The 12,028-nt window shown below is 46.6% G+C and overlaps 1 long non-coding RNA gene across 1 annotated transcript in view; it reads right to left on the minus strand.

The window, feature by feature from the left end:
* Window positions 1–759: 759 nt before the first annotated feature.
* Window positions 760–12,028, minus strand: part of LOC144337758 (uncharacterized) — a 28,030-nt gene continuing 16,761 nt past the window's right edge. The window contains exons 2-3 of the long non-coding RNA XR_013411260.1: window positions 2,218–2,339; window positions 760–1,014 (exon numbers count right to left, since the gene is read on the minus strand). This is a non-coding gene — a long non-coding RNA (uncharacterized LOC144337758). The remainder of the gene's footprint in view (window positions 1,015–2,217; window positions 2,340–12,028) is intronic.

Consider the following 12,028-nt stretch of genomic DNA (forward strand, 5'->3'; position numbering starts at 1 on the left):
TTGGCTCTTTCCGGAGGAGATCAACGGGGCTGCCTGTCAGGGGCATCTGATGACAATGTGTGGTGCTCCACTGCCCAGAAGGCAGACAGATTTTGTTTGTTTGTTTGTTTTTGTTTTGAGACAGAGTCTTGCTCTGTTGCCCATGCTGGAGTGCAGTGGTGTGATCTCCATTCACTGCATCCTCCGTCTCCTGGGTTCACATGATTCTCCTGCGTCAGTCTCCTGAGTAGCTGGGATTGCAGGCATGCACCACCACAACTGGCTAATGTTTGCATTTTTAGTAGAGACAGAGTTTCACCATGTTGGTCACGCTGGTCTCCAACTCCTGACCTCAGGTGATCCACCCACCTCAGCCTCCCGAAGTGTTGGGATTACAGGCATGAACCGTGGAGACTGGCTTAGCAGCCAGAATTCCAGGCTTCCTTCACTTTACAAGCCCACCCTAAAAGTCTGAGGATATGCCCTCATGAGAATGAAGGAGTTCCACCAGAAAAATAGTTGATAATCACACCCTTCTAGAAAAGGGGTTCACTCGGCTACACTCCTAGTTCTTGAGAAAAAATAGGAACTGAAAGGAAATTATTATTGTTTAGACCTTCTGGCTTCCAGAAAATTTATTTAAAAGCACCCAGAGTGACTCCTGGCATATGGTGGGTGCTGAGAAATCATCAGGGGAATCTGAGTTCAGGACCTAAAAGCTAGATCTCGGAGCAAAACCTTCCTTGACGCCAGCCATCCCCCCGAAAAGAATAGGATCCATTTTGCAACTAAAAATCATTTATTTGCCTTCAGGTTTAAGTGTCTATAACAATTGTGATAATAGTAACAACTAATTTTAATGCAATTGGTAATTTATTGATGTATTCCCACTGTGAGCCTCTGGACAACTCTGTGGAGCTAGAGATGAGGAACAAGCCTCAAGAGCCAGAGGCACCAGGGCGCTGGGAGTGCAGCCCGCTCTGCTTGACACAGAAGCTGGTGCTCCATCCCTCCATCCCTGCTTTGCAAGCCTAACTGGGGAAAAGAAAAATCCAGAATTATAGGAGGTCATCCCTTAAGGGGCTAATGGCCTCCTTGAAGAAACAAGCAAATCCTTAGGGAGGATTTGCAAGTACTGTAGGACTCAGATGTCAGTGTAAATGTGTGTATGTGCGAGTATGTGATAGTGTGTGTATGTGAGAGTGTGTGTGCGAGTATGTGTGTGTGAGAGAGAGTGTGTGTGAGAGACAGTGTGTGTGCGAGCATGTGAGTGAGCTTGTGAGCATGTGTGATTGTGTGAGTGCGTGAGAGTGTGTGCTTGTGTTATTGAGCATGTGAGTGTGTGAATGTGTGAGTGTGATGGTGTGTGAGAGACAATATGTGCGTGACTGTGTGTGTGAGCATGTGAGTGTGTATCTGTGTGTGTGTGTGAGTGTGTGTGTCTGTGAATGTGTGTGTGTGACAGTGTGAGTGTGAGTATCCATGCGTGAGAGTGTGTGCACATGTGTGTGTGTACAAGTGGGTGGGATCAGGCTGCCCTGCTGGGAAGAAACAACTCCAGCCGTTCTCTCTTTTTCTCCCGTCCTCTGTGACTTCACTCAAGATTCAAAGTCCCAGGGAAGCTTCTGATTGGTTGATCTGGAGTCATGTACACACCCATTGGGCAGGGAAGGGGTGTGGAAACTTGATTGACAGTCCTTCAAGACTACACACAGTGGGGGAGTGTTAGGTAATTCCCGCACACAAATCCAATTACTGTTATGAAAAGAAGGTGGAATTTAGTAGGAGAGGTTGAAAAATCAGCAAGCATCCACTGTGCAAGACATTGTCGTGCCTGCAGATTTTTACCCCACCCTCTACAGCCCCACAAGCCAGGCAGAACAGGTGGCACTGGAGAAGTGGAAGCCGAGAGAGGGAAGTGACTTGCCCAGGTAACACACAGCATCCACCTTACTCCCATGCCACCACCTGCCCCACCTTGCTGTCTCTCAGGCTGCATAGCCTGTGTGTACCTGTTCAGGCCACCCAAGGCCTATATGGCAAGGGGGGAGCTGAGGTGAGCCCAAGACAACAAGGGACATGCCTTACCCACCCCAGGCTGGAGGCAGAGTGGGCCATGGGGTCAAGGCAAGAAGAAGGTGTTCTTTTTAACAGCTTCCGAGCAGGGACAGGCAGTCACCTCCTCCCACCTGGAGATCATGGGCCTCCGCCCAGCGTGGTACCTGCTGTGACTCTTACTTGCTGGAAGAAGAGTCTGGAGATGAGGGCAGGGGTGACAGTGGGCTGGGGCTCCAGATGAGCAGAGCAGGTTAGGAAGGTTCCAGAACCCAGGAGAAGAGCAAAACTGACCTTCTTCCATCCTACAAAATTATCAGCAGCCGTGAAATGTTGGCTTCCTAAGTCTTGGGGAATGAACTTTCCAAAGTCTCTGCCTATCTGAAGCAAATAGCCCTGAGTCGGAACTTCTTCCTTCTCCTGGCTCGCAGGGTGGGTCAGAGGCCAAGAGAGTTCTGTTCCACTTCTAGTGCTGTCACTGACTAGCCGTAATCTTGCACTCATCTCCCTGGATCTCATTTGTACAATTGGAAGGTTGAATTAGAAAACAATTACAGTTAAAATATTAATATTAATGAGTAACACTGCCCTAAGTGCTTGAGGCAGAGAGCAGCTACCTGTCCACCAAAAAGTTGAGCTTTTTCTGCCGTAGTGTAGAGTTCACCCTGGGAGGCAGTAACCCAGCCAGGGTCTCCATTTCCCAGGCCCCTTGTGTACAGGCGCAAAACAGCAACGTTTTCTGGCTTTTGGCTACTATGAACAGTGCTGCTATGGACATTTGTGGACACGTTTTTGTTTGCACATCTATTTCCAATTCTTTTGGGTATATATCCAGGAGGGGAATTTCTAGATCTTATGGTAATTCTTTTTTTTTGGGGGGAAGGGGTTGTTTTAGTTGTAGTAGTCCATTTTCTTTTTTTTATTATACTTTAATTTCTAGGGTACATGTGCACAATGTGCAGGTTTGTTACATATGTATACATGTGCCATGTTGGTGTGCTGCACACGTTAACTCGTCACTTACGTTAGATATTTCTCTTAATGCTATTCCTCCCCTGTCCCCCCACCCCACGATGGGCCCTGGTGTGTGATGTTCCCCACCCTGCATCCAAGTGTTCTCATTGTTCAATTCCCACCTATGAGTGAGAACATACGGTGTCTGGTTTTCTGTCCTTGCGATAGTTTGCTCAGAATGATGGTTTCCAGCTTCATCCATGTCCCTACTAAGGACATGAACTCATCCTTTTTTTATGGCTGCCTAGTATTCCATGGTGTATATGTGCCACATTTTCTTAATCCAGTCTATCATTGATGGACATTTGGGTTGGTTCCAAGTCTTTGCTATTGTGAATAGTGCCGCAATAAACATACGTGTGCATGTGTCTTTATAGCAGCATGATTTCTAATCCTTTGGGTATATACCCAGTAATGGGAAGGCTGGGTCAAATGGTATTTCTAGTTCTAGATCCTTGAGGAATCACCACACTGTCTTCCACAATGGTTGAACTAGTTTACAGTCCCACCAACAGTGTAACAGTGTTCCTATTTCTCCACATCCTCTCCAGCACCTGTTGTTTCCTGACTTTTTAGTAATCATATGGTAATTCTATGTTTAACTGACTGAGGAACCACGAAGTCTGATTACCACTTTGTTCCAAGATGCATACAACTTTGTCATAAGATGTTTAGAAAATGCATACACACATAACAAAACATTAAACATTTGCAAAAATAGGCAGTGGACTGAGTTTGGTCCACAGGCCATAGTTTTCCTCTGGTATAGGGAACGCCTACAATATTCTTTCTCCAGATTGCCAAGCGGTAACATTTTCTAATCACCCATTTAGGAACATTCACTAATCTGTACCTGCCCTGTTGGGGAATGTGGCAGGGTCCTGGATTTTACTGTTTAATTCTTTCAGCCGATATTTATTGAACCTCTCTTGTGTGCCAGGTGCTGAGTTCTTCTGTTCTGTGAAAAATGGAAGTCCAGACTCTGCCCACAAAATTACATTCTAGGGGCCATGGCTGATGCGGGTGAGCACAAGGCTATGGCAACCAGTAGGAGGGCGTCTAACTCCAAATGTGAAGTTCTGGTGGGTGGGAGGGTATAGACACACACAGAGCAAAAGAGGTTTTCCTTAACAGATCTATTGAGTTGGGGTAACCTGTGAAATGTTATTCATCTCTGCATTCAGAGGGCCCAGCCCACTGCCTCTTTCTCCTTCCTGAGACTAGAAGCAGAGGACATTTGAACCCCAGGAGATGACAGATATGGATGGAGGGATTCCAAACCACCCAAATAATCACAGGGAGAAAAGCTGCCTGCTGACTAGAAACACCCTCCTTGAATTGTCAGGCGAGGGAAAAAGGTTTATTGTGTTCAGCCACTGAAATTGTCGGGACTATTTGTTACAGCATCTGGCATTACTCTAACTAATAAAGTGCTCTTTGCATATCATCTCACTGAAGTTTCTCAAAAATCATATGAAAGGGAGATTTGAATCATCCCAGTTTTACTTACAAGGAAGCTGAGTCTCAGAGAAGTTAAGTGGCTTGTCCAAGGTCACACAGCTAGTAAATTCAAGAGCCTGAACTCTAACCTGGAGAAGTCTATCCTCAAAGCCCACGCTTTGGGCCACTCTCTGTTAACAAAGGGCTCCACTGGCTCTGATTCTGCTCGATATATCACCCAGCCCTGCTGTCCAGTCCAGGCAGTGGAATCCAGGAAGAAGAAGGAGGCAGCCCTGTCCTGGGAATTGTATTAATGGGATGAGACAGGATTTCCCCAGGGCAGGGACCTGAAAGCCAGAGGCCAGGCAGAAAAGGGCAGTCATCCTGGCTTACAGAGCCACCTTTTCCAGGGGTTTGGAGACTGCTGTCTGCAGACCTGGGCAGAGTCACACACCCCAGATCCCAAACTCTTCCTTTACAGGCTGTGGGAGAGAGATGGCAGGCAAGCTCTGAGCAGGAGGACTCCCAAGGTACCTTCTCAGTTCCTGCTCCCTTGAAAATGTTTTCCTTTGCAGGCCGGAGAGGTACCTCTCTCTTTGTAGCCAACATGTCCAAGGCTGACAGGCTAAAACTGCTTGCTTGCTTTTAAGTGTCAGGAGATGTAAATAGTTTTAGTCTTCAGTGGTTTCTGATTGAATATCCTTTTGAAGTAATGATAGCTATAATTTAAAGCAACAGTTACCATATTTTCCTTGCTGGCTGGCCTTCTTTGAAGCACTAAGTATAAATCTGCTTAAAATCTTAAAATAGCTGTAGCTCTGTCTCAATATTCTACCAGGAGCCAGAGAGATTCGGCCTCTAATTGCCATCATCTGTAACTAATATCAGCAGCACAGCGGGCTTGTGACAAGGTGGCTGGGAGAATTGCTCTGACATGGACAGGAAGGTGGAGGCAGAGACACGGTCTCCCTTTGGGGATCTTGGCTTTGGTTGGAGTTCGGAAGAAACCCGTTCTGAAATTAGGACCAAATGGGCTCTGGCTGTTGGAGATTTTTCAGGAAGATTTTTTCCACCCCCAGCCCCCTGCCCTTCTGGGAGCCTGGGATGGAAATGAGGGGGCCTCCTTGCAAAATCAAACTCAGAAAGCTCAAGGATTGGTGATGACCTGATTCTAGCCAACAGGATTCCCAGGGACCACATTTATGCCTCAGATAAAGCATTTTGAGAAAGAACGAGGGCTGTGGATATTCCTGTGCAGATGATCACCAACAGGAAATAATGCACAACCATTTCTGCTGCACATTGGCAAATGCATTTGAAATTCGGTTTAAATTTTGAATGGGTTGCCTTTTCATTCATTTAAAAATATTAATTCACTTGACAAATACTTATTGCATCTCTGTGTGCCAGGCATTGCACAAAACAGTCAGCAATCCTGTTTATGATAAGCACGATATAGATGAGATGGAGGATGGCAAATGCCAGGGAGTAAAATCATACTGGGAAGTAGCAGGAAGTACTGAGGTTCGGTTTTAATCAGGCTTGTCGTTGAGAAGGTGGCATTAAAGTGTGGCATTAAATGGCATTTATACAATCCCACTTTTGTATAAACTTTTAATTATGTAGTAATATGTATATATTTAGGCATTCTAAACAATTCTAGTGGGAAACATTCAGAACAGCTGACAATGTTTATCTTCGAGTACCAGGACTATTTGTGATTTTAATGTTTTCTTATGTGTGTATGCATTTTCTAGATGTCTTATGATAAAGGTGTATGCATCTCAGAACGAAATGGTAATAGGACTTGGTGGTTCCTCAGTAAGTTAAACATATGATCCAGCAATTCCACTCCTGGATATATCCAAAGAGAATTGAAAATAGATGTGCAAACAAAAACATGTACATAAATGTCCATAGCAGCACTGCTCGTATAGCCAAAAGCTAGAAACAATAAAAATGTCCGCCAATGAATGAATCAATGATTTGTGGTATATTCATACAATGAAATATTATTTAGCCATAAAAAGGAATGGAGTCCTGATCATGCTACAACACAGAAGAATCTTGAAAATATTAGGCTAAGTGAAAGAACGTAGACACAAAAGGTTACATATTGTGTGATTCCGTTTCTACAAAATGTCCAGAATAGGCAAGTCCATAGAGACAAGAAGCAGATGAACAGTTGCCTAGGCTGAGGGTGGGAGCTAGGGGAGGGGAGAATGGGGTATGGGATTTCCTTTAGGGGTGATGAAAATATTCTGGAACTCAGGTAATGGTGGTGGCTGTATGACATCGTGAATGTGAATGTAGATGTCACTGAATGCTAGACTTGAATGAGAGAGAATGGTTATGATGGCACATTTTCTGTTATATATATTTTATTACAATAAAGAAGTGGTCGTTGGAGGAGTTACTGAGAAGACTTAGTGACTGTAGATGGCAGGTAACAGTTGCCTGGGAGGTCTTTGCTGAGTAACCAAGTGTCAGGTGCATGGAGACTTGGCAGAGACCCCGTTAGAAACATTCGTGACTCCATTGAACCAGTATTTACCAACCACTTCCTTGATGCCATGCAGGGAGGCCACAGCTGTGGGCACCCATAGGCCTGCTCTGCTGTGATTCCAGTGGGGAGCTCTCCTGGGGACCACGAAGGCACCCCATGTGGACAGAGATGTGGAGTGGGAGTGAAGCTATGTGGGGCTGAGCTGTGGACACAGCAGCTTCCACCCTAGCCCTGACATGCTTCTCTCAGCTGAGAACACGTGTCTTAGAAGAGAGTCCAGACAGACACACTGGGAGACCACACCAAGTGTATGATGGGAGCCAGCGGGAAGAGAGCTGGGTGGCTGTGGAGCCCATTACAGGCATGGGTCTCCAACCTCCTGACCACATGATCGTGGCCTGTTAGGAACTGGGCCACACAGCAGGAATGAGCAGTGGGTAAGAGAGCAAAGCTTCATCTGTATTTACAGCTGCTCCTGATCACTCACATTACCACCTGAGCTCCACCTCCTGTCAGATCAGCAGGCATTAGATTCTCGTAAGAGCATGAACCCTATTGTGAACTGTGCATGCGAGGGATCTATGTTACGTGCTCTTTATGAGAATCTAATGCCTGATGATCTGTCACTGTCTCCCATCACACCCAGATGGGACTGTCTAGTTGCAGGAAAACAAGCTCAGGGCTCCCGCTGATTCTACATTATGGTGAGTTGTATAATTATTTCATTACATATTACAATGTAATCATAATAGAAATAAAGTACACAATAAAGGTAATGCACTTGAATCTTCCTGAAACCATCCCCCCACCCCAGTCTCTAGAAAAATTATCTTCCATAAAACTGGTCCCTGGTGTCAAAAAGGGTGGGGACCACAGCATTAAGGGATTAATGTTTTCCCCAGGTGGGATTTGTAGGGAGGGCAATCTGGACATAAGTAATTGAGAAAGAGCCCATGTCCCTAAAACCAGGGCAATCCAGTCTTCCTTAGAAGACATTTCCAGGCTTTTTAGCATGGTGGCAATCAGGATGTGTTTTTACATGCAGAGGGAAGGGAGAAGATGGGCCATTTCCTCTCCCCCAGTGCATGTGGCCAAGCCCTCTTTTGATATCTGCCTCCTTGCTCTCACCTCCGCAAGAGCCCAGACACCAGCCCCTGTGACTCTGCCTCCTCTGTGCACCCTAGGACTTCGCCTGTGCTCCTGGCCCACGAGAGCTTTCTGGGTCCTACTTATTTCATACTGAGTGGGGCCAAGATACAATAGAGCGAGGCCCCAGGCAAGCTGAGAGCCCTTGGCCCATTCCCACGCTGTCAGGACTCCTAGAAGGCCATGGCGCAGAATTCATTTATGCAGGGACAAAGCACTCAGCTCCAATGAGAAAAGACAAAGGTTTGCTCCCATCTGGGTTCCACAGATGTGGGCAGGTGTTGGACTCAGTGGGGGTCTGAAGCCCACTCTGGCCCCAAGAGAAGTCTCCCTATCTTGGGACGTAGCTGGATAAAGCTGTCCCACCACACCAGGGGTGCTCGGGTGTTGGCCTGTCCCCAGCCAGTGCCTCTCCACACTGCCTTCTGTGTACGTGCTCTGTGCCCCAGCCAAACCCAGCTCCACACTGTCCCGGAACAGCCCCTGCCCTTTCCTAGCCCCTGGACCTTGTACTTCCCGTTCCCTCCTCCTAGCATGCCCTCCCCCGAAGTGCCACCTGTTGAAATCCTAGCTGCTTCTCGTCTCATCTCAAATTCCACCTCCCCGTGCGCTCCTCCTCCCTCCCAGTGTGCTCTTGCCCCTGCGCCCCATCCAGCGCACCTCTTACGGATGCCCCAGCACTCTGCCAAGTACAGACTTCATTTATGCTATTCTTGGGCCATAAACAAATCCCACAGAGCCCTGTGGGTTAGAGCATAGCTTTAAAGTTGGATGGCCTAGGGTTTAAGTCTGGACCTCAACTTAGGCAAATCAAATCACTTTACTCCTCTGCACCCCAGTTTTCCCATCTGTAAAATGCTGATGATGATAATCACGATACCAGCCTACAACACAGGCTTCTTCTAAGGAGTAAATGAGATGATGTGTGCAGAGTGGAGCCAGGACTAGGGTGAGGCAAGCGAGGTGCCCACACTGCAAAATATAAGGATGCCCTCCATGAAAGCACCACCTGAAGGCGCTTGGCCACCTGAGGGCACATGAGGATGCCCTCCCGCAAAAGCATCCTGGGGATGCGAGAGTGCAGAGCGCCTTCTGAAATTTTGCATCTCAGGTGCCTCACTTGATGCATTTGGGCAGCAATTTCATGACAGTGTTGATGGCTAGAGATGGAGAATGTTGCCATATTCCACCGCAGTGCCATATTGCACAGCAGAGGCAGCAGGTATGAGCAGGACTATTAGAAGGCCATGGTGCAGAATGCATTTATGCAGGGACCAAGCGTTCAGCTTCTGGCACCGTATTTCCAACCTCAAATCCTCCTGCCACCGCTCATGATATATGTGACCTTGGGCAAGTCACGTGGCCTCTCACTGCCTCAGTTTCTTGATCTTCAAAATGGGAATAATATTATTAGAATTAGAATTAAGCAAGTGCCTGGACTGGAGCCCATGAGTGACAGAAGCACATATGTGCATTGAGAAATCTTTCTATTTGCAGGGAGTAGGATGAATTATAGAGAAATAAAGGCAGGAGGGTGCCCGGGGGCAAGAGGCTGGGTTAGTCATAGGGAGAAGGAACAGAGTGGGAAGTGTTGAAAGACATAACGGAGATAAGATCTAATGAACTTGGCAATTGATTAGATGGAGAGGCCAAGGCAGTGCAGGGATGTGGTGGGGTGGGGGCCGGGAGGGGTGAGTAGGGGATTAATAAGCAGGGGAGGGAAGAACCTAGGGAAAAAATGGTGATGTTATCAGAGAGCCACATTCTGTAATGAAATTGGGCTAGGTAATGTTGAGTTTGACGGACCGTGGGAATTGAGGCTGAAATCCTGGAAATAGGAGGGTGTGACTCTAGTTAAAGGTAATTGGTGTAAACTTGCCTGTCACCTTTAAAATAGGTTTCTGATTTGTACATCCTGAGGTCTTGGAACTGGTTATTAAAATGCAACCTCATATTTTGCACAGCTGCCTAATCCTAAAGATGAGGTAAAGAATTGTGGTTTCCTCTCTTACAAGTAAAGGCAGTGCTTCCCAAAATACATTCTACAATTGGGTGTTCTAGGAAAAGAAGATTTTGTGGCCAAATAAGTTTGGGAAGCATTCAGTGAAACACAAGTAAATATGTTGCTTTAATGCAGGACTTATCAGGGCCATGAATACGCTAATGTATTTTGTGCACTCGGGAGGAGCCTGGCATGTAATATTTCTCAAACTTTCCTTCTGGAAGAACTATTTATTCATGTGTCAAGGTACTCATTCCTGAAAGCTAAGCTGTCTGGATTTAGGGAGGGGTGTGGGGGAGGGCTCCAGGTATTCAGATCTTGGAGCGGAGTTTCACGGACATGAATGTGCATGTCTTAAGGTGGAGTCTAAGGCCCTGGGTTTCTAAGTTTCCAGGTGATGTGGATGATGCTGGTGCACAGATCACACTTTGAGAAGGACAGTCTTAGAGCACTGATTTCCTCAATTGGCCAATGACTGCTCAGGCCAGAGTGGGAAGATACAGCCCATTATTAGTGGCGTCCCATCCCTCTTATTCCATTCCCAAGACTTGAATCTTAGTTACTCACAGGTCACAATTGCCTTCCTTTATGGAGCATGGGGGAGTCGGGGAGCAAGGGAAATCCAATAAGGTTCCAGCTGGGCGCAGTGGCTTGTGCCTGTAATCCCAGCACATTGGGAGCCTGAGGCAGGCGGATTACCTGAGGTCAGGAGTTTGAGACCAGTCTGGCCAACAAAGTGAAACCCTGTTTACTAAAAATACAAAAATTAGCCAGGCATGGTGGCGGGTGCCTGTAACCCCAGCTACTTGGGAGGCAGAGGCAGGAAAATTGCTTGAACCCAGGAGGCAGAGGTTGCACTGAACCGAGACTGTGCCATTGCACTCCAGGTTAGGAGACAAGAGTGAGACTCTGTCTCAAAAAAAAAAAAAAGAAAAAGAAAAAAAAATTTCCAAAGGGGAGGGAGAAGACAGACCCAGGCAATGAACTAACCAAATATTTTGTTTATATTTTATTTTATTTTATTTTATTTTATTTTGAGACAGGGTCTCACTCTGTCTGTCACTCAGGCTGGAGTGAAGTGTCACCATCATAGCTCACCACAGCTTTGACCTCCCAGGCTCAAGTAATCCTCCTGCCTCAGCCTCCTGAGTAGCTGGGACTACAGGCATATGCCACCATGCCAGGCTAATTTTTTAAAAAAATTGTTTATTGTAAAGACGGAGTCTTGCTATGTTTCCCAGGCTAATCTTGAACTCCTGAGCTCAAGGGATCCTCCTGCCTCAGCCTCCCAAAATGCTGGGATTATAGGCGTGAGGCATTGTGTTGGTCTCAACGGACCAAATCTGAATGAGCAGCCTCTGAAATGGCATGCTGACTGCCCACCTGTCTGTAGATGGATTCATGGTTGTGGGCAGATGTGAGTGTGGCACCAGGCTGACATCAAGCTCAATTCTGGAAATGATGCAAAGGTTCTGCCTAGGGGGAGGGGTGAGCGTGTGTATGTCTGTGTGTGTAAAACTTCTTTCAAAATGCAAAAATCATCTTAATTAGATTTAACAGCCCTCCCATCCCTTACTTAGAATGGAATGTGGGGCCCAGGCTCTGCTTTCTTCCAACATGGGGAAGCGGGGCAATGAAAATAAACTTTGCTTTTACTGTGGCTGAGAAGCAAAGGGGGAAATCTGCATCTCAACCAGTGGATGCTGTGTGCCAGCAGCTGTCTTTGCACATGATTGGGTCTTTTGTAGGATGAAGGCTTCTGGGGACTTGTGGAAGACCCACACCAGAGGACACCCTCCCATCCAAGCTGCACTTTTGAGCTTTTGAAAGACCTTCTGCCAAAGGACCTGACCTTTTTTTTTTTTTTTGAGACACAGTCTCACTCT

This window comes from Macaca mulatta, chromosome 20, assembly GCF_049350105.2.
Source record: "Macaca mulatta isolate MMU2019108-1 chromosome 20, T2T-MMU8v2.0, whole genome shotgun sequence".
Classification (NCBI taxonomy): domain Eukaryota; kingdom Metazoa; phylum Chordata; class Mammalia; order Primates; family Cercopithecidae; genus Macaca; species Macaca mulatta.